We start from the raw sequence: 22,961 nt of genomic DNA on the forward strand, positions 1-22,961 counted from the left end.
TGTGTGGGAGCTGTGTGCCATGGGAACTGTGTGCCATGAGGGCTGTGTGCCGTGGGAGTTGTGGGAGCTGTGTGCTGTGGGAGTTGGTGCTGTGGGAGCCGTGTGCTGTAGGAGCTGTGGGAGCTGTGTGGGAGCTGTGTGCCATGGGAGCTGTGTGGGAGCTGTGTGCCATGGGAGCTGTGTGCCATGGGAGCTGTGTGCCATGGGAGCTGTGTGCAGTAGGAGCCATGTGCTGTGCGAGCCGTGTGACATGGGAGCTGTGTAGGAGCCACGTGCTCTGGGAGCTGTGTGGCGTAGCAGCTGTGTGCCTTGGGATCTGCATGTTGTGGGAGCTGTGTGCCATGGGAGCTGTGTGCTGTGGGAGCCGTGTTGTGTGGGAGTTCTGGGAGCTGTGTGCCATGGGAGCTCTGGGAGCTGTGTGGTGCAGTCTGCCGTGGGAGATGCATGTTGTGAGAGCTGTGTGGGAGCTGCATGCCATGGGAGGTGTGGGAGCTGAAGGAGCTGTGTGGTGTAGGAGCTGTGTGCTGTGGGAGCCGTGTGATGTGGGAGCTGTCTGGGAGCCGGGTGCCATGGAAGCTGTGTGGGAGCTGTGTGCTGTGGGAACTGTGTGCCATGAGGGCTGTGTGCTGTGGGAGCTGTGTGCCGTGGCAGGCAGTGCCGTGGGTGCTGTGGGAGCCGTGTGCTGTAGGAGCCATGTGACATGGGAGCTGTGGGAGCTGTGTGTCGTGGGAGCTGTGGGAGCTGTGTGCTGTGGCAGGCAGTGCCGTGGGAGATGTGGGAGCCATGTGCCATGGGAGCTGTGTGGGAGCTGTGAGAACTGTGGGAGCTGTGGGAGCCGTGGGAGCTGTGGGAGCCGTGGGAGCTGTGGGAGCCGTGTGCCATGGGAGCTGTGGGAGCTGTAGGAGCCATGTGCTGTGGCAGGCAGTGCCATGGGAGCTGTGGGAGCCATGTGCTGTGGCAGGCAGTGACATGGGAGCTGTGGGAGCTGTGGGAGCCATGGCAGGCAGTGCCGTGGGAGCTGTGGGAGCCATGTGCTGTGGCAGGCAGTGACATGGGAGCTGTGGGAGCTGTGGGAGCCATGGCAGGCAGTGCAGTGGGAGCTGTGGGAGCCGTCCCAGGCAGTGCAGTGGGAGCTGTGGGAGCTGTAGGAGCCGTGTGCTGTGGCAGGCAGTGCCATGGGAGCTGTGGGACCTACATGTCATGGGAGCTGTGGGAGCTGTGGGAGCCGTGGCAGGCAGTGCCGTGGGAGCTGTGGGAGCTGTGGGAGCCGTGTGCCGTGGCAGGCAGTGCCGTGGGAGCCATGAGCATCGGGAGCCATGGCCATGGCAGTGCCGACGTGCTCCCCGGCACGCTCGCTCCAGCCTCCCACTCCTCCCCGGCACAGCGTCAGCCGCCGGCGTCACTGCCCTGTCACCAGCCTTCCCACTGCGCTCAGGAATCCATCGGAGGGGAAATCTCCTCTCCAGTGGAGGAGGGAACAGGGAATCCCAAAAAGCAAGGGGACTGCCGAGCCTCCCTTTCTCTCCGCTTCACCGCCCCAGCCTTCCCGCATTGTCCTTGCTCCGTGCCCTCGGAGCAGGGCAGGTGACCTCTGACTGCTCCAGAAAAAAAAAAAACCAAAACAACGGACAAACTAGGAATGGTGGGAGGGACAGACGGAGGAAAACCAATGTGTCTTTAAAAAGAAAGATGGAACCACACTGCTGAAATGAACGGAAAATAACAGAGACACTGGAAAGTCCTGCAAAACAATGTAAGGATACGCTCAGGCTATACAGGGAGAGGTGGAAAACAGGATGGATGTGGGTCTGGCATTGCACAGACCAACTGCCAAGAACTCACTTGCCCTCCTCAGATGTTGCAGAGGAAATATTTTTGTGTCCTGTTGTCCCCCACACCTCCCCCTCAGCACCAACTCCCCCGCTCCCTACCCCTGTAGCTTCTTCCCACTCCCTCCTGCCCCTCATCCCTGCAGCTTCTTCCCACTCCTTCCTGGCCCCCCAGCCCTGTAGGCTCCTCCCAAGCCCTCCTTCCCCCACTATGTTGGATTCCCCTTGCTGTCTGTCTCCCTTAATTACGGCTTCCCCAGCCTGCTCCCTCTCTGCACACTGGAATTCACAGAATCACAGAATCATTTAGGTTGGAAAAGACATCCAAGATCAAGTCCAACCTTTGACCAATTTACCCTCCCCTGCCACTCCAGATCCCTTCCTTTGCCAGGATTTGCCTTCCCCATTCCCTCCAGTCTTAGGGGCAGTTTTAGGCCCCTCGTGACAAGAAAGACATTGAGGGGCTGGAGCATGTCCAGGGAAGGGAACAGAGCTGGGGAAGGGTCTGGAGCACAAGTCTGATGAGAAGCAGCTGAAGGAGCTGGGGGGGCTCAGCCTGGAGAAAAGGAGGCTCAGGGGGGACCTTCTCGCTCTCTACAATTCTCTGACAGGAGGGGGGAGCTGGGGGTGTGTGTCGGGCTCTGCTCCCAGAGAACAAGGGACAGGACAAAAGGAAACAGCCTCATGTTGTGCCAGGGGAGATTTAGATTGGATATTGGGGAAAATTTCTTTATGGAAAGAGTGATCAGGCATTGGAATGAGCTGTCCAGGACAGTGGTGGAGTCCCCATCCCTGCAGAGATTTAAAAGATGGGTAGATGTGGCACCTGGGGACATGGCTTAGTGGTGGCCTTGGCAGTGCTGGGGTGACAGTTTGACTCAGTGGTCTTGGAGGTCTTTTCCAACCCTAATGATTCCATTATTCTATCCCCAGGTCGTCAGCAACCCCAACACAGACACAGCAGCCCCTCCTCCTCCTCCTCTGCTTGCCCAGAAGGGATTTCCTTCACTCTGCAGGGTGCTATTTTTACCTCTTAAAGAGCAGGTTTCTCTGGGGGGAATCCTTGGGGAAATCTTACATTGGGGTATCTCCTAACCATCTGTGGCCATGCCCAGGGCATTCTGTACATCACAGTCATGGTGCATCCTGGCCCTCCTCACCAACCCCTAAGAGACTTCTCCCCATCAACTGCCTTTTTCCAAGTTATTCTTCCCCACATTTGCAATCCCTCAATCCATGTCCAAAGCACTCCCATGAAGCCATGGGGCTGCTCCACACACAAAACACACAGCCAGTGCCCACACTCCCATCAGGAGGTGCAGACAGTCTTACAGGGCCAGCAATGTTCTCCTCCAACACTGCAGAGCCCAACTCTAACTCTCAGTGACAGGACAGCTCTAAAACAATCAGGTAATGCTCAGCTTAAACACACCCAGGTGGTGCTCAGCTTTAACAAACCCATGTGGGGCTCAGCTCTAACACACCCAGGTGATGCTCAGGGAAGACAGCAGCACCCTCCAGCTGTTGCAGATGTGAAAAAGGCACTGCTGCCTGAGCCCACACCAGTAGGGTGGATCCAACACAGCTCAGAGCAAGATCAGGCCCAGGAGAGGTGAAATCAAACAGGTGAAATCAATAGGTGAAATCGAATTTGATAGGTTTAATCAAAGCACGATGTGCAAGGAAGGAAAAGAGGAAAGGACAGTGTGTCTTGTTTTCCAGCAGGACACAGGATCTATGGGTATGTCACACCCACGCCATCGGGCTGGACACAGGGACCAGATGATTAAAGACATGGTTTGGGATTGGGGGAAAATGATGGATGAGTCCCACGTGGAGGTCAATCCCGGGGTGAGTTCCATTCAGTGTTTTCATTAAGAGCTTGCAGACTGGAGGAAAACCCACCCACCGGCTCGGGAGAGCTGTGCTGCCTTCACCTATCTGAGCGAAAGGCACACTTGATTAATGATAAATCCAGGCTAAAATCAATTGCAGACATACTGGAAAAGGACAAATCTCAGCTGGCTCCCAAGGAGAACAATAATCTAACAGTCAAATACAACTCCAGGACCTTGTATCCGCTCGTATGCTGGGAGGAGGTTCCAAGGAAGGCTGCAGCTGATGGCAGGATGATATGCGTGGGGATCAAAGGCATTTTTTTCTTGGGAAAGAGCAAATCTGAGCAGGAGTCAGGCAGACTGAGTCTCCCTGAGCTCAGCACAGCTCTGTGGTGAGGACGGGCAGTGTAGAGAGACAGGGGCTGTGATCCCACCTCTGAGCACAACACTGACCCTGAGTCCCCACAGCGCTTCCACATTGCCCAGACCAGGAGGTACCAGGAGAAAATCAAGTGCAACAGAGGCTAGAAAGCAGGATTTCACCCAAGGGAGGTCTAGAGATGCTGCCTGATCACTGCACCCCAGTGCTGGCCCACGGGAGAGCTGCCCACACACACAGCAGCCTGAACGCCACCCAATCTCAGCAGAAGATCTTGTTAATCCAATTTTCAGGAAGTTGGTGATCACTAATACTTGGCTTGTTGGCTTCTTGTAGTCTGTGGTTTTTGAAACCAGCTGACTTTTCTCTCTCTGCATGTCCCTTCTCTCCATGTCCTGCAACACATGATGCTCTTCATGTCCTTCCCCAGACAGCCTGCACACCACAGGAGTAAGGAATAACCAGGAATAATGGGGTGAATCTCTGTAATGTTTTTGAGAAAATATCCCAGCTTTTCACACTGAAGACAACACCCTGAGCAGTAATAGTTCAGGTTGGCATTACATTTCAGCATGATTCCACATGCACACACTGGCACTGGAGCTGTTCCCCTCTGGCACACCCAGCATCCCATCGGGATTTTCTCTTACCACTAATTATTACACATTAGGAACCTGCAAGGATTTAACAGCTCATTCCAAAGCTCTTCCTAGTTGTTTCAGCATCTCCCTCCTGCCAAGGCAAGGTGGGAACTTCTGCCCTCACACTGAAGATGCAGTGTGGCAGATGAAGCCCCCAGGCATCCCGACAGCACGGAGAGATGGAGGTCAGGACCCTGCCCCACCACCAGTGCTTTCCACAGACAGAACCAAGCGAGAGGGGAGGACACAGCTGGCAGTGCCTCTGCCAGCAAGGGGGGACAGCTCTGCAGCAGTTTTTATCCAGCACTTCCCCAGGGCTTGCTCTGATGACACTTAACGAGAGGCCACGACAACACAGGGCATTGGCCCCGACCGTGCACACAGCAGCGTTTTGTCAACACCGTGGCCCGGCTCTGCCCACTCCCTCCCGACATTTCAATAGCTCTGCGGGAGCTATTTTGGTCTCTGCCGAGGGCAGAGCTCCGACACAGGCAGCAGAGGAAGGGGGAGGCAAAAGGGATGCAGGAGGAGAAGCCCCCGGAGGATGCTCATGGGGGCACAGATGAGCATCACTGCTGTGTCCTGGGGCCCACCTGCCCCGTGCCCAGCCACAGGGGCTGCTCGAGGGGAGGGCAGATTCACTTCCAGCCTGCCCCAGGCTGGGGGTTTGGGAAACTCCACAGGGCTGTCCTGGAGGAAGATATGGAACCACCCCACACAGGGAAACCAGCCCTGCCAAGCCCTTCCACTGTCCCCAGCAGCAGCAGCACCTGCACATCCCAGTGTGGACAGGCACAGGGTGAGTCCATGCCAGAGCAGGAGCAGCTCAGAAGAGCACCAGGAGGCTGCACAGCGTGTCAGAGAATCACAAGATCATGGAATGATTTGGGTGGGAAGAGACTTTAAAGCTCATCTCATTCCAAACCCCCTGCCATGGGCAGGGACACCTTCCAGTAGTCCAGGTTGCTCCAAGCCCTGTCCAACCTGGCCTGGAACACTTCCAGGGATGGGGCAGCCACAGCTTCTCTGCCCAACCTCTGCCAGGGCCTCACCACCCTCACAGGGAGGAATTTCTTTGTAGTATCTAATCTAAATCTCTCCTCTTTCAGATTAAAATTGTTCCCCCTTGTCCTATCACTATCTGCATGTAAAAAATCATACTCCTCTATTTTATAAGCCCCCTTTAGGCACTGGAAGGGGCTCTAAGGTCTCCCTGGAGCCTTTGCTTCCCCAGGCTAAACAACCCCAGCTCTCTCAGCCTGTCTCCAGAGCTGAGGGGCTCTGTTAATTAGGAACTCCAGGCACACATAAGGAAGGAGAATGTTCTATGCCCCAGGTCCCATCAAGCCAGAATTGCTGCTTAAAACTTCAGGTCATGTTTTAGACCAACTTGGACATTTCAGAACTTGATGCCTCCAGGTAACTCAAATTGGTCTCAAAGTTGGAAATAGGAACACCAACCCCAGGATCACAGGATTATGATCCTCCTGCTAGAGATGGAGCAAGGCAGCAGCAGCACTCCCCACAGCTGAGGCACTGGAGCAGCTGTCTGCAAGAAAACCCCACCACAGGCTCATAAAACCCTGTTTCCATCCCAGGAATTTGGATTTTTCACATAACAAATTACTTCAATCATAAAAATATGAATTTTTTTTTCCCATTCCTCCTGCTGCTCAAAGCCAGTGAGCTGATGGGAAGTCATTCCCTGCTGCTCCATTCATTTCAGTCACCACCTTCCCACCAGTGGTGGGTTCAGAGGTGGGTCCCAACAGGAAGCCCTTCACCAGCAAAGTTTAATGACTGGTTTCCTCACTTCAGGCTGCTGGAAAAAGCAGCTCAGAGCTTCTCTAGTGAGAGAGCAGGAGCTCCCCAGGGTCCAGGTGCTGTGAGCAGGACCCTGCTCAGGGCTGGCACAGCCATGGGTCCACCCTGGAAATGGAGCTATGATGGCAAACACTGACAACTCCTTTTATCAGCCTCGTTTCACGTAAAACCGAACAACAGGACAAACAAAAAGAGAACAAGATTGAGGGTTCAGATGTCACTTCATTATCTTTCCAATTAAGAGCAAAAATTACACATCCTTCCTGAGCTAAATCTTGAGAGCAGCTCCATTTGACGTGGCTCCACCACTGCAGAAGGGGAACTGCTAAGCAGGATCTTCATAAAACTCAGAGGAAAATAAGGTGGGTGATGTTCTGCTTACATTCTCCAACTCGCTTTCCCACCAGGCTGCTTTCCTGTAGCACCAGGAGCTATTAAAAGCCCTCGCAGTACTCTCAAGGCACAGAATTATCTTCCAGATTGGGAGCTCCAGATTCCCTTTGGTCATGGTGAGATATATAATCCACACATGGTGCCGTTACCCACCGTCTCTGCAAGAACCCAGATGGATGCCAAGAATAAGGCACTTCTTATAGCTGAGGCATTTTTAAGAGACGTTTAACATGCCTTGCATAAACGTGTCCTACTTTCTGACTTGGGTTGAACACACATGAGTCACTCAGCTGCATCCTCCTAAAATCCCACACCTGTACAGAAAAATCCCACCTCCTCTCTCACACACCCAACCTGCTCAGGAAGGGGAGGGTGGCAAAGGCATGGACATGTTTTATCATTGTGGCCCAAAACCTTTAAGCCCTCAACAGAAAAAAATGTTACTCCACATCACTGCCCAACGCTCCACAGAGTCACCTTCTACAGTCACCATAGGCAGAGGCTTTTACAGGTGAGCTAGTGTTCAGGAGCGACTTTGCCCCAAAAAACAAGGTGTCAGCACGAGGTTTCAATTGCTTTTCATAAAAAAACCAGTAGGTGGGGTGACAAGAAGTGACGAAGAGACTTGGTGCTCCTTCCAAGCGGAGGTACAACAGGGAGGATGTTCCCCACCACACAAGGACGGGGCTTTGCTGCCTTCAGAGAGCAGACTTAGCACATGACTGGCTCCATTGTTCCTCCCACAGAAAGAGGAGCCTTTCAAGTCTCGACATTGCCACCTCTCCTCAAAACCTTCTCACTGTACTAAAAAGGACAAGAAAGGAAAGGGCTGGTGGAGGTCACACCAGCCACGGTTTCTCACCGGTGGCTTTGGCTGACTGAGAGAACTTCAGAACTTCAGCCTTGTTTCTTCAATGAAAAGCTTCAAAGAGAAGTCCTGGCAGTCTGGGAAGAGCAGCTCCCTGCAGTTGGGAAGAGCAGGCAGCATCACAGCTCGTTCCAACAAGCCAAAGGCAAAGGGAGTATAGAAAAACCCTTCCAGCCAGTCTACCCCTGCTCTGCTTTTGACCCAGAAACTTTTTAAGAGAAACTTGTGTTTTTCTGTTCATTGATTAATTGCAGTAATGACAGAAACAAACTGCACTGTCTTCCCATCTCTGCTTCTTTCCTCTTGATAAATGCTAATGCACCCTGAGCTGCCCAAACTGCTCTCAGGGCTCCAGAGACTCCTCAGGGTCAGCTCCTTCTTGAGCCCAGTGGCTCTTAACCTGAGGCTGAGGTCTTCTTTCCCCTGAGCCTTTGTATGATTACACCTTTTAAGGTAGCACTTAATTTAAGATATTAAAGACCAATAATTGTCTGCACTGGAAATTCAGTGAACTTGAAACCCTTCGGCACAACCCGTCCGGTTGTAAAAGCCCAACTGTTTTTGCAGGTATTGAAATATTAATGCAGTAAAAAGCTAAGCAGTATTCAAAGCATGGACCACAGGCATGGAATGAGGGATGGTTTCACATCCTGGCACTAGAGGAAGGCTGGAAGAGACACAGGCTCAGTCTGCACGTGGGCATGTCAGGATTTGATTATTTTCCACCAAAACTTTCCCCAGAAGCCCTTCCCTTCATGGTTGTGGTTTGAGGGACAGGTGAAGAAGTTTCAACACTTGTACCAGGCTAGATGGGGTTTGGATCACCATGGTCTAGTGGCAGGTGTCCCGTGAGCTTTAGGGTCCCTTCCAACCTAAACCATCCTGTGATTCCATGAAACCTACCACTTCTGATCAGACTTGGGAGGGAAAAGCTTCCAGCAGGCTCAGACTGGGGCCATAGAGGTCACAGCTACGAGAACTCCAACAAAAAAGCCTCTGGGTTGTAGGAAATGGCACACATGCACACACACTCAACATCTGCTTTGGAGATAATTTCCATCAAAAAAGACTAAAACAACATCAAGGGCATTTCACAGATAAATAGAATCATGGACTCACAGAGTGGTTTGGGTTGGAAGGGACCTTAGAGACCATCTAATCCCATCCCCTACCATGGGCAGGGACACTTTCCACTATCCCAGGTTGCTCCAAGCCCTGTCCAACCTGGGCTTGGACACTCCCAGGGATGGGGCAGCCACAGCTTCTCTGGGCAACCTGTGCCAGGGCCTCCCCACCCTCACAGGGAAGAATTTCTTCCCAATTTCTAAAGTGCTACTACCTCAGCACCACTTCGAGCCCTGACCACACCAGTCAGTTATCAGAACAATGATGGATCACCCTTCTTATTAAAAGTGTGCAGGGAAGTGGTTCGCTGGAGGCTGGTAATAAAGAATATCTGCACAAGATGGTCTTCAGCTGTACACACATCAGTATTTACAGATCAGAAGCCAAGTCCTGACCTGTTGGATTCTACACCACTTGATTAATTATTTACCTCAAACCTAATTAATCATCCATTAACTCTTCGTGAGCTCTTCTACCAGCAGGGCACATTCATGAAGTGACTCAATAAATGCTTCCAACATCTACAGCTTCATGTGATTAAGAAGAAAAATCTTCCATGGGAGAGCCCCAGGGCAGACATCAGAGGCCACATCCCAGCTGCATTTTATCTTCTTTCCCTGACAATTCTCTGGCCTTGCCTGATCCTCTGTTATCCGTCCCGTGATGTTCAGTGCTTCTCCAGACAGCACTTTTTTTTTTTTTTTTACTTGCATCCAAAGCAACTCTTTTATTTGCATTTTTGCTAATAAACTGATAACTTGATTAGGAAAATACAGTTCTGCTCCACCTCTATGGGGCCTGGAAACTCATTAACAGTACTGAGAGATAAGATGCTTAAACCTATTAAGCAGGCTCTGCTGGCATTAAAAACAAGCTCAAGATTTATGTTGCCTGCCCTCAAAAAATATCTCTCTCCAGTGGACACCAGCAATCAAAGAAGGATTGGCAGGCAGGGCTCCAGGGACACAGGAGGAGACATGGTACCATGAGGGAAGTGACAGGGCCATGAACAAGCTGTGTTCTTCTCCAAGAGCCTTTGGACCTAGTGCTGCCCAGCTGGAGCCTCCACAAGAATCCTGCCTGAAACAGCAATAATTCATCCCATTTCTCCAACCACAGAATCACAGAATCATGTAGATTGGAAAAGCCCTCTGAGACCACTGAGTCCAACCTTCCCCCTAGCACTGCCAAGGCCACCACTAACCCATGTCCCCAGGTGCCACATCCACATGTCTGTTAAACCCCCTCAGGGATGGGGACTCCACCACTGCCCTGGGCAGGCTTGGGCTTGACCATCCTTGACCACCCTTTTCCATGACAAAATTTTCTCCAATATTCTAAACCTCCCCTGGTGCTACTTGAGGTTGTTTCCTCTTGTCCTGTCCCTTGTTCCCTGGGAACACAGCCCGACCCTGCCCTGCTTCCAACTTCCTGTCCAGGGAGTTGTAGAGAGCAAGAAGGTCCCTCCTGAGCCACAGTCCATCACTGTCACTAACATAGTGCAAGTGTTGCTACTGGGCTGACAGATTAATTTCCCCATCCCTATCAGCCAACATCTGCAAACATTCCATATTCAGGCTGCCAAGTCTGGAATATCCACCCAAAACCCATCTCTCATCCCTCAGTCACAAGCCAGGATTTTATGGTAACACCTCCTCAGCCCACGTGTCCTCATGTCACCGTCTCCAGAGGAGACTGGTCCAAACACAGCACACCATCATCAACTGGAGAGGAACTGGAGCGTGCTAACGACATGACAAGTCCCTGCAAGGAGAGCCCAGCACTCCACTGATGCAGGAATCACATCCACGAGCCAGCCACGTTAGGCAGAAGGTCTCAGGTGTGAGAAAAATCATCCAGCAGTGTCACATCACATGAACCCATCCCCATCCCCAGACCAGGACCCCCCTGTCAGGGCAGCCCCCGTGGGCTGGGTGCCCCAGCTGAGCGAGGGGGTGTCCGGGGTGTGGGCACCCCTGGGGTGTGGGCACCCCTGGGGTGTGGGCTCAGGGCTCCATCCCACCCTGAGCACATGGAGCTGCAGAGCATCTGGAACACGCACCCGGTGAGCATCCACGGATGACGGGCAGGGGGTCCCAGCCCTGATAATTTAACAGCAAATTGCAGGGGTAGGAGCCAAGTGACAGGTCAAGGGGAGTTTTTGCTCCTTCAGAATGATCTCCAGCTCATAAGCAGCTGGAAACAGCAGAACCTTTTCATGATGTTTCACTCCCCATATTTGTGATTTGTACCCGCCTGCTGAATTCATCTGGAAATTGCTCAGGGCCCCTTCCCCAGCTCTGCTCCAGCTGGAGGAACAAAACCCAGGGCTGGCACTCACAGAATCATCACCTGAGGTGGAGGGGCTGCCCAGTGACAGTGGTGGGTCCCTTCCCTCTGGCCAGTACCCAGAGATGCGGGTCCCTGTACAGCTGGGTCAGACACACTGCTGGGGCTGGGGAGTTCAGGAAGGATTTGGGATTAATAGGGAGCAATGCAGCAGCCCTGGCACATGCACAGCCCCTGCAGAGCCCAGAGGGCACAGGGATGCAGGACCCACAGCTCAGCCATGCAGTCAGAGGGTTTGTGCTAGGGCTGTATCTGAGAGGCTAAATCTTCACATGGACAACTGGGAGGCACCCTGCTCCCAGTGGGAATGGCTCCTCTCCTGTGCCCCTCTCTGCCTGCTGGAAGCTTGGCCATGACCTTGGAGGTTCAAACTAGTACAGAGACGAGACAGACACTGGCAGAGGCAAGACAGCTTCCAGCATGGCTGCTGAATCACAGCTGCAGTGAGCTGGCACTGAAGAGGAGCTCGTGGCCAGAGGGAAAGCTGGGGGGACTTGGGGAAACTGGAATTGCAAAGAGAGGAGGTTGATGGATGGATGGATAGGGAATTGGCTGGATGGCCACATCCAAATCGTTGCAGTGCAAGAGGAAATCAGCAACAAGTGATGTCTCTCAAGGGTCTGTGCTGGGACTAGAACTATTTCATACCTTCATCAGGACACAAGCAGTGGATTGAGTGAACCCCCAGCAAGTTCATGGTACCCAGCTGAGTGGTGCCATCAATGGGCTGGAAGGAAGGGAGGGCATCCAGGGGGACAGGCTGGAGCAGTGGGTCTATGGGAACCTCATGAGGGTCAACCAGACCCCAGGCAAGGTCATGGACCTGGGTCAGGATAATCCCCAGTACCAGCAAAGACTGGGGGGATGGATGGAAAGGGATGGAGGGATGGATAGAAAGCAGCCCTGTGGAGAAGGACTTTCCAGCTGAAGTTCCATTTGCCAAAAGACATTTGGGACATCAGTGACCCCTGTGTAGTCCTTCAGTTCCCAAAGGCTGGTGTTTTTTCTTGGAAACAGAGCTCAGAGCCTGATATTGAAACTTATTTATTCAAGCTACGGAAAACAAGAAGAAAAAACTCAGATGCTGACTCAACTCTTTCCTGGTTTTCTAGAATTTTTTCAACTCTGACCAATAAAACCATTTGCAGCAGGTGTGACAGGACAGGGCAGGACACAGGAGGGAGGGAGGGAGGGATGGATGAAGGGATGGAGGGATGGATGGAGGGATGGAGAGCACCCTGTGGAGAAGGACATGACTGTGACTCAGCCATGGGAACTGGTAGACCAGAAGGTCAAGTATGTCCTGGGCTCATCCCCAACAGTGTGGGCAGCAGGCAAGAGAGGGGATGCTCCCCCTCTGCTCTGCTCTCCTGTGACCCCCCCAGAGCTGCCTCCAGCTCTGGGGTCCATGCACAGGGCAATGGGGTTAAACTGTGGAGTCAGGTTGGACTTGGGGAAGAAATGTTGGACTATGAGGGTGAGAGAGTCCACCTCCATGGTGGGGAAGAAGGCAGGGCACACACTAGTCTGGGAAGTGGAACATGCATGAAGCCAACTCCTCCATGCCAGGCCTGTAAGTCTTCCTCCCACTCCCAAATCCCCTTTGCCAACAGCTTAAGCTGGGCAGAAGGAAAGGGAACAACCTTGGATATGGCAAAGGAGCCTGACAAGGGGGAACAAAAATAAACTCCAAGTCCTGACTGAGCTTTTGGACAGCTCCTGGCCCCAAACACTGCCCAGCTCAGGAAATGGGAGGCCCCAGTGGTACCCAGTAATGTCCCACAGACACCTGGCTGTGTGCCTGCGTGTGGGTGGCCTGGATGGTCAACACCGGCGTGCCAGCTCTGCCAGTGGGATTCCAAGCCCTTGGATGGCAGGCAGGCAGCTCTGGGCAGGCAGCAGGGCTCTGCCTGCACAGGCTGGGGCTGGCAGCTGCCAGAGCAACCACCGCTCCGAACGCTCCGAATCGGCAACTCCCAGGCACTTCCAGGAGGCAGAGCCCTGCCAGGCATTTCCAGGAGGCAGAGCCCTTCCACCCAGCTCTCTGCAGGACTCCCAGTAACAACAAATGGGCAGCAGTGCCCCCGTGGTGATTACTCATCTTCCTGGGATGCAGGGAATCGTTATTTCCCACCCCCTGTGCAGCTGCTGCCGCACCCACGCGCAGCCGGCGGCACCCCCGGACCCACCGCGGGTGCAGGAGGAGGGCAGCGGGCAGAGACCCCGGAGAGAGGGGGCTGGAGGGTGGGGGCTGGCACGGCCTGAGGGGAGAGCAGGCAGGAGCCTCGTGTGCAAGGCGGGCGGAGTGGCAGGGACATAAAACGCAGGGATTTTGGGGAGAGTGCAAGGGGAAATGGGAGGTATTTGCTGTGTGGATGTTTTCTCCTAAAACAAGCGCTGAAACGATTTGGAATGACAGTCAAACACTTGATTACTGCAGTGATTCCACCAAACCTACAGCAGCACTGTGTGAACTGCCTTTAAAAAGGAACAGGATTATCATAGAATCATGGAATCATTTAGGTTGGAAAAGCCCTCTCAGAGCATCAAGTCCAACTGTTAACCCAGCGCTGCCAAGGCCACCACTAAACCCATGTCTCCAAGTGCCACATTTACACATCTGTTAAATACCTCCAGGGATGGGGACTTCACCACCCTGGGCAGCCTGTTTCTATACCTGACCACCCTTTCCATGAAGAAACTTTCCCCCACCTTGCTACAACCTCCTATCAGGGAGTTGTGGAGAGAGAGAAGGTCCCCCCTGAGCCTCCTTTTCTCCAGGCTGAGTCCCCCCAGCTCCTTCATCAGACTTGTGCTCTAGACCCTTCCTCAGCTCCATTTCCATCTCTGGACATGCTCCAGAACCTCAGTGTCTTTCTTGTCATGAGGGGCCCAAAACTGAACCCAGGATTTGAGGGCAGTGGGCAGTGGGCAGGGCATTCCCCTGCCAGGCAGATGTGCCCAGTGCCAGGTTTGCCTGAGGCTGAGGCAGAACAGCTCATTTCACCAGTTCCTGCCAATTCCCAGCCTGACCTGCTCAGACACTGGTTCCCTGACCTGGTTTTCTGAGGAGTTCTGCTCTGTACTAACTGGTCAGGGATGGGACAGGCACCCCTTCCCATCCTGATGTCAGACCCACTACCCAGCTGGGCTCCCCTGGCTGGTGCTCCCCGGGGCTGTCAGGGCTTCACTCCCTGCAGGAGTGTCTCGGAGCTGATCCCATCACTGTCCAACCTGCTCTTCCAGCAGCCCACCCAGTCTCCCACCGGGTATCCTGGCTGTTAGGCCCTTAGTCCCTCTTCCAGTTTCTCCTCAATGTCTTATCAGTTGATGTAGGCAAACCATGGGCAGCCAAACTGACCACAGCATGTGCAGCATTCACTCCACAAGATCCAGGGACTCTCTGTTTCTGACTGATGAAGCCCAGACACAACATTATCCAACAGGCAAGAGGAAGCACTTCTGTCAAGCTCCAGTACTGTCTAACGTGAAGTCACTCTCTCTACAGCCACTGCCTTCCCAGCTACCTGAAACCTGATGGGTTTTCACCAGTAATTCCTCCTCAAGCTGTTCTCAGCAGTTTCCCACTCAGCATCCCTGACTTTTTCAACTCTCAGTAATTTAGCTGTAGCTTTGTAGAGTCAGTTCTTGGAACACCCCCAACAGAAGGAGCCCCTGGCGTGCCCACAGTGGGATCCCCATGGGCAATGCTGGGGACCCAGGAGATCCCAGGACTTCTGGTCACCTTCCTCCTGTCCCTGCCCAGCTCTGCTGGCCAGATCCTGCTGCTCCTGCATTCAGCATGCCTAGAAAGCACCAGAGCCTTCCCCGCATCAGAGTAATCCCGGGAAACAGTAACAGGATTTAGGGCTTGTTCATCTCAGCCCTCCTAAACCCATTTCTGCAGATAAGGGATTATCCCCAGCGTCAGCACCGAGACAATGGAGATTCAGCAGGAGAAGGCTGAGCTCCACCTGCAAAGGGAACAGTGCTGGGTCTGGATGGGGCCTGCTGAACAGCATCCTCCTCCCTCTGGGGTCTCTGCCCCTCTCTGCCTGCACAGGCAGCACCCTGGGAAGCCACAGTGCTGGGTGGCATGGCCCATCCAGCGGGGACACGGCTCCGAGGGGTGTCAGTGCAGTGACAGCTGTGGTGACACAGGCGGGCAGGGCAGGGTTGGCCTCCTCACCGTGCAGACGCCAGGCTGCCACCCCTGATCCCGCTGTTTCCTTCTCCCAGCCCTTCCCAGAACAGCACCACACCTCTGCTCCTTCACCCTCCGGTCTTCATGTCCCACTCGCCCACCACCCTGTCAACACCAAGCCTGAGAGCCAAAAGCTTTAGGAATCCCAGTCGTTTTCTGGCCATGAGGAGGACAGAAGGGATGGGGAAGGGATGGGGAGGGATCTTGGCTGCTGGAAGATGAGAGAAATTCAACCACAGGGCAGAGTCAAAAGCAAGTGACACCCAGGAGTGGTATCCCTGTGCCACCCAGCATCCCCCCTGCGAGGGCCAGCACTGGAGCAGAGCTCCTGGCTGCTGCAGAGGAGTCTCTGGCTCTTCTTCTCCCCTTGGCGCACAGGGCCCAGCTGGCACCAACTGCTCTGAATCCAGCAGGGAGAGGCAAGGAGATCCTAAGGCCATCATGTGCCACAGGAGGCCCCCCCAGCCCACTGTGCCCACCGCTGGCTGGGGGTGCCCTGGACTGGGGCTGAGCTCTGCCAGCCCATGCTGAGGGGCACAGCTGCCGTATCTCCTCACGTTTTGGCTCCTTTCCCTTCTTCCTCCCTTTCTTCCTCTCTCCTTGGGTCAAAAAACTCAGCTGCAGGAGAGGGCCAGCAGCCTTGCTGTACAGCTGGGACCACCAGCACGGCACAGCTCGGCTTGGCTCGGCTCACCCACCTGCCTGGATCCCAAGGACCAGCCAAGGCTGGAAAGCACAAGGCAAGCAGGGCCAAATTCACATGCAGACAAGAGAAAGCAAAGAGAGACAGGAGGGTGCCACAGGCACCAGGCAGTGATGGCCCCATGTCCCCTCACCTCCCAGAGCTCCTCCCGCTCTGCCCCAAACCACCCAGGACACAGCAAGGACAGGGGCTGTGGTACAAGCCTGGGTAATGCTGCTGCCAAAGGCAGCAAAAGGCACAAAGCCAAGGAGCCACAGATCCCTCTTGCACTACAACAGGAGCAGCAGCACCTCTGGCAGCAAGGATGGGCTCCTGCTCCACAGTCACCTCTTTGCTGCCCGTCACACACCAGGCTCTGGGGTGCAGCAGCCCAAAGGAGATAAAGTTTTCCAGCAGCAGTGACAACACATCTTCCAGGAGTATCACTAACCACTTGGTCTAAATTAAGACCAAAATAATTACAGAGCAGCTGATTTGGATTCTTTTTTTTTCATGTTGCCATGATTCAGACTCCAGTTAATTGATATTTACTCTGCACTCCGTGTGGTGGATCCCCCAGCGCTGCTCAGGGTGATGGAGCAGACAATGGGTGCTGGTGATCATGAAGCTGGAGTGTGGGGTGTGGGGAGGGGTGTGGGGAGGGACTGCATGGGAAGAGGGAATCTCACCTGGGATAACATATGGTATGTTCAAGGAAATACAAAAGAAAAAGCCACGGAGGAACAGGAAGAGAGGACAGAGATGTCCCAGGCACCCTCACTGCAGCACTGGGATGATGAAGAGCAAGTCCATGCATCCTATTCCTGCAGGCAGCACCTGAGGGCTGGCAGTGGGTGTCACCGTGCTGGGCATGACAGGGCTGTGGGAGCTTCACTCAGGTCTGTGCTGAGTGGTGGCAGTGGCCAGAGAAACTGAGGACCAGCACGAGCATCCCTGCATCCATGGCATGAGCAACCCTGGCATCCACAGTGTGAGCAACCCTGGCATCCACAGTGTGAGCATCCCTACACCCACAGTGTGAGCATCCACTGTGAGAGCATCCCTGCATCCACAGCATGAGCAACCACAGCCTGAGCATCCCCACACCCACAGCCTGAGCACCCCTGCAGCCACACTTGCCCCTCCTCTGCCTGCACCCCATGTCACCCACAGGATCAGTGCTGGGAGGGCTGGGCTGGTTTAGAGCTGAAGGGCAGCATTTTGTCAGCTTGTTCCCAAAGACCCTGGGGAGGGCTGGACTGTCCATCCCCCTGGACAGCTGTGTCCACAACCCAAATACAGGTGAGCCCCTTACTCACACACAGAGGGGCCACCATGACCCACCAGCCCTCACTCTGTCCAGGTCCTTCAAATACCCATCACCTGTGGGTGCCTGAGCCCAGCACCCACTACCTGAACACAGGAAATCCCCATCCCATCCCACACAGGCAGATTCCAACTTCCAGAGGAAGTCTGAAAAGCTCAAGAAATGCTGACCAGCAGCCAGGGGCCCCCAGAAATCTTGAAGACCTTATGTCCTGGGGTACCCCAGCCCTTCAAAACCAGAGCTGGGGCAGGTGCTGGGGACTGGGAAGGCTGGGATTGTGCAAAGCCTCTGCAAAGCACCTGAGTTGCTGCAGGGACCCACCAGGATGAAGCCAGAAGGACAAACAGCTATTTAAGCTAAATATATTTGTTCTTGGGATGACGTTGGTACGAAAATCGATCGTAAACAGACTCAGGCTGTAAATAAGAAGATGGGTCCTGACCACCATCCTAGAGCAGCCCTTCAACAAGGATTACTGGCAGGAGAAACAAAACTCATCCAAGATGGAGCTGGAGCAGTGCATGCAAGGGTGACAAAAAGCATCTGTGTGACATGGGGGCAGGATGCAGCCACCCAAGGCAGCCTGAGGACAGTGTGGCACTGCCACAGTGGCCATAGGCACTGTTAGCACTGCATTGCTCAGGATGTCCAGGCAAAGTGAGGTGTTGGAGACACTCTGTGGGAGCTCCTGGATCCCCTGGTGGGCACAGGAATCCAATCCCTGCACCAAACATTCCTCCAGTCTCTACATCACACACCAGGTCTGGTACAAGTGCAGCCAGAGCTGCACTGAGCACAAGTGCAAAGACAGGCTGAGAACACTTTCCCTTAGGGACCTGCCTGGAGGAGGGAGAAGCAGGATGCAGGGAGGCAGGATGCTGAGAGCCACGGGGGCAGTGGCACCTGCTCCCACTGTCCCCATGAGCACCTGCTCTGCTCTGGCTCTGCTGCCACACCGTGCCCTTCCCACCCCAACGAGGCTGCTGGTGGGGACCATGACATCCACCAGCTGCACTGGTGTGTCCCCCAGCCCCAGTCCCACCCCAGGAGCTACAGAAAGCAATTAGAACCATCCAGCCTCCCTGTACCACTCATGAGTTTGTCCATCAAAGCTGCTTCACACCTTGCCATCCAACCAGGCCAAGGGCAAGGTCCTGCACTGGGTTGGGGCAATCCCCTGTGCCAGCACAGACTGGGGAATGGATGGATGGATGGATGGATGGATGGATGGATGGATGGATGGATGGATAGAAAAGAAAAAAGAAAGCCAAGTGTCTCCTGGGCTGCAGCCCCAGCAGTATGGGAGGTAAGTGAGGGAAGGGATGCTTCCAGTCTCCTGAAACCCCCTTAGAGTTGCCTTCAGTTCTGGGGTCCCCAGCACAGGACAACAGTGTTAAACTGAATGAGGTTGGGATCAGGTTGGACACAGGGAAGAAATGTCAGACCAGGAGGGGCTGGCATAGGTTGCCCAGAGAAGTTGAGGCTGCCCCATCCCTGGAAGTGTTCAAGGTCAGACTGGACGGGGCTTGGAGCAACTTGGTGTAGAGGAGAGTGTCCCTGCCCATGGCAGGGGGATTGGAACAAGATGATCTTTGAAGGTCCCTTCCAACCCAAACCATTCTATTCACCACTTTGTGAATCTGTCCCTGCTTCAGGCCAGACCTGAGCTGGATGTGACTGGGGCAGGGACAGCTCCAATAAGGCTGCAGACAAGAGGTGAGAACAGCAAGGTGAATAGGAGGACATGTTGCTTTGCTTTCTGCTTCCAGGACATGCCCAGACACCTTTTGCCAGGTTCCTTGCTTTGCTGGGGCCTCATTTGCTTCACTACAGCTCCAGCTCCCCTTGCCTCCTTCTTCAAGGTCTGCTGAAGTCTGAGTTAGCTCTGATTTCCCATCCCAGGGAAGCTGGGACAGGTAGCAGAGAGGGTGGAAGAGCAAAGAGAAGGCAGGAGAACAAAGTAAGGCTGAAACCCTTGTCTGTCCTCTCCAGTGCTCCTCCCAAAGGAGCATCACACAGCCCTGAGCCTGCAGCCCCCAACACACTATGACTGGTCTTCAAGGTCCTCCCTGCCCTGGTGGGACCAGGCACCAGGGGGAAAGTACCCCCAGAAAAACCACTGCATGGTGGGAAGTGGAGCTGAAAGGGCAAAGAAAGTCGTGTACAAGGAGAGCAGCTCCACCAGGAACCAGCTCCAGCAGCACCTGAGCAGCAGCTCCTTGGGGCACAGCGGGCTTCCCACTGGGACACACACCAAAAGGACTGCTGAGAGGTGAGGTTGTGCTTACAGGAGAACATGGAGATGTCTCAGAGGGGTCCAGCCAGTGCCTCTGCACCCAGACAGCTCCAAATTGCCTTTTTGGCACCAGCCAGTGCTGCCTCAACACATCAGACAGAGGTGAGCAGCTACAGTTTGTCTCCTTGCCCACCTGGCACGCCTCTCTGCCAGGAAATGGTCTGCTAGGAATAAGAGAGGCCACTCTCCAAGGAACTCAAATCTCCTCCAGCAGCCAGAGAGCCAACAACATCACCCCGGCCCTGCACCCTGGTGTCCAACACCACCACCTCGAGCCTGCACAGCTAAAATTATGAAGCTGGAGGTCAAGTTTCACGGAACTGAACCTCCCCTTTCGTGCTGGCGCAGCTGTAATGGACCTACTTCCAGGTCTGAAATATTTATTGGGTCTCCTGAAGCCTGCAGAGATGGGCTGAGCTGACAGGCTGACAGACACGACTTGGGATTTGAAGATTTACGTTCCCAGAGGCGATTCATTGAGCAAACAGCATCCGTTACATAAGGCAGCACCGGGAGCGGCGGAGGGCGACCACTGGCGGGATGTGATGCTCCGAGAGGAGGAATGGCAAAGGAATCCTTCCTGACCACTCCAGGAAAAAATTAAACATTATTCCACTCCTCGCTGATTGGAATGCCACCCAAAGCCACCTCCTCTGGGATGTGACCTGGACCGAGGAGGATCGGCCTGCTTCCAGCACCAGGAGCAAAAACAAGCGCCGCAGCTCAACGGGAAGGATTTCAGGAACGGATTTACCAGGAGCTGTGACTCAAATCTGGAGTAGCAGCAGCAATGGCCCCGACCCAAGGAGAAACACAGCCCCTCAGCTTCCCCAGCCCCACCGTGACACTGCCCAGCTCAGCGGGGAGACCCTCTCTGTGCCCCCGCAGCCGGATGCGAGTCTGTCAGAGCCCAGGCAGGGGCTGTCACCTCACCGGCTCGGTGGCAAAGCCAGCCAGCTGCCCACCCACTGGGCTCCAAAATAAGCCCAAGCAGCAGTGGCAAGGCAGATCCAAGAACAGTCTGTGCAGCCAGAAGAGGGATCAGCGGGGAGGGAAGGGATGAGCCTTTCTGTGAGATACGGATCCAGCCCTGCGCCTCCGCCGCACGCCAGGCAGGTGGGTAAATCCAGGTCTCACACAGACACCTGGACCTTAACTTCTCCTGCAGCTGCCTAAGCACAGACATTTAAGAAGTAGATTCTAGTGGGATTGCACCTGTGGCGTCCCTCTCCTCTACTAGTGATCCTGAAACAGCAGCAATTCACCCAGCAGCCACCACACATCCCTCCATCCATCCCTTCACTCAGTGCTCCAACAGCAACTCCAAACACTGCCCATCCATTTCCCAGATTACCAGCCCAGCTCTGTCCCAGTCTTCTAAAGCCCCACTCAAAGGTTTTCCAGCTCTGGGAAGGACTTGCTGGTGGTGTTTAAGGAGTTTGTATCTGACAGAGAAGCTACACCCACACCAAACCAAGCTGCACAGCACATGTGCCTCCAGACAAGAATGAGAAGTCCGTGACTTCCTTCTGATTCCCTGGAGGAACACTTCCCATCATCTTGCAGTGAAGGTTCCACATGATGCTAAAGTGCTTAGAGATCACTAAGAAATAACTGAGGTGCTGTTCCAGAGGGCACAAGAAGCATCCCAAATCCCTGCAGAGAGCAATGTCTTGCCCTGATGGCCATTCCAGACATCATTCCTTGCTATTGTTAAACAGCAGACATCAGTGAGCCCACCCCAAAACCAGCCTCTCACCACCTACACTTTAGTGCTCTTTGGCTCCCTCCCCCTCCCATGCCTCATGGGAACCTTGCTTCTGGATTTCCAAATTAATCTCAATAAATTCACTGCCCTGGGTTACAACAAGCTTCTGCATTAATGAGCAGGTTCTCTGCACGCTCAGGAGGAGCACAGGAGGGTGGGGGTGAGGCTGCCAGCACAGACAGACATGGACCCGGCAGAGCAGGTTCAGAGGAGGCCACCAAAATTGTCCAAGGCTTGAGACAGCTCTGCCATGGAGAGAGGGTGGGAGAGTTGGGGCTGTGCAGTCTGCTGGGGACACCTTAGAGCCTCTTCCAGTGTCTAAAGAGGCTCCAAGAGAGCTGGAGAGGGCCTTTGGACCAGGGATGGAGAGACAGGACAAGGGGGAACAGCTTCACACTGATAGAGGGCAGGGTTAGAGGGGATATTGGGAAGAAGTTCTTCCTTGTGAGGGTGGTGAGGCCCTGGCACAGGTTGCCCAGAGAAGCTGTGGCTGCCCCATCCCTGCAAGTGTCCAAAGCCAGGTTGGATGGGGCTTGGAGCAACCTGGGCTCCCATGGCAGGGGGTTGGATTGGATGAGCTTTGAAGGTCCCTTCCAACTCAAACCACTATGTGATTCTGAGTCTATCCACCACTGATCAGTCCTGTTGCACCACAATATTACAGAACACTGATTTCTGAATGTGTGGACTCTTCTTTCCTGCCTAAACAGTTCTTGGCATGACAAACTGAATTCTCTACAATACCTAGGCAAGGTAACACTGTAAAACAAAACCAGAAGCACTCCCAATGTCCTGGAAGCTTCTGGAAGTCACAGCAACATCACTGCATCCTGTTCACTGCAGATCTCAGACTTTTAAATAGATTATTATGCTTTCAGGCCATGAGTGCCCTTTGCAGCCCCGAGCAGACCCCGTGCCACTGCAGCAGCCAGGAGCAGTGACAGCAGGAACACTGCAACATCTTACAGTGCAAGCACAAGAGCCTGGAGGATGATTGAGCAACAGTCTGGGACATGTGAATTCCCTCGAGAAAATCCCTCGCTTCCAGGCTTGGCTAAGGAAATTTTAGCTGAGGAGCAGCTGCCAGGAGAGGGAAGCCTGAGACAACTTAGGAAGGGCCAGTTCTTCCAAGTAATTACAATATCTACTGATTTGACATGGGCTGGACGCAAGGCAATGTGTGTGTAGGCACCCTCCTGGGGCCTCTAGGAACAATTCCATGTGCAGACATGGAATTGCACCGAGCAAACGAGGAGAAGTTGATGGGAGAAGGGTAGATGGCAAGAGAGAGACTTGGTCTCAGCTTTCCAGCCTCCAAGCACCCCCCTGTGCCAGCCTGGGAGCACAAGCAGCACTCAGACCACGAAAGCAACACCTCTGTCAAGGACAAGGGCTACCAGCAGCTTGGGGCCATCCTGCATGGTCGGCCCTGCAGCAC

At 54.1% G+C, this 22,961-nt stretch overlaps 1 protein-coding gene across 1 annotated transcript in view; it reads right to left on the bottom strand.

Moving 5' to 3' along the window:
- STX1A (syntaxin 1A) overlaps window positions 1-22,961 on the bottom strand; it is a 66,627-nt gene that overhangs the window by 27,229 nt on the left and 16,437 nt on the right. The window lies entirely within an intron of this gene.

Source organism: Chiroxiphia lanceolata, chromosome 20, assembly GCF_009829145.1.
Source record: "Chiroxiphia lanceolata isolate bChiLan1 chromosome 20, bChiLan1.pri, whole genome shotgun sequence".
Taxonomy (NCBI): Eukaryota; Metazoa; Chordata; class Aves; order Passeriformes; family Pipridae; genus Chiroxiphia; species Chiroxiphia lanceolata.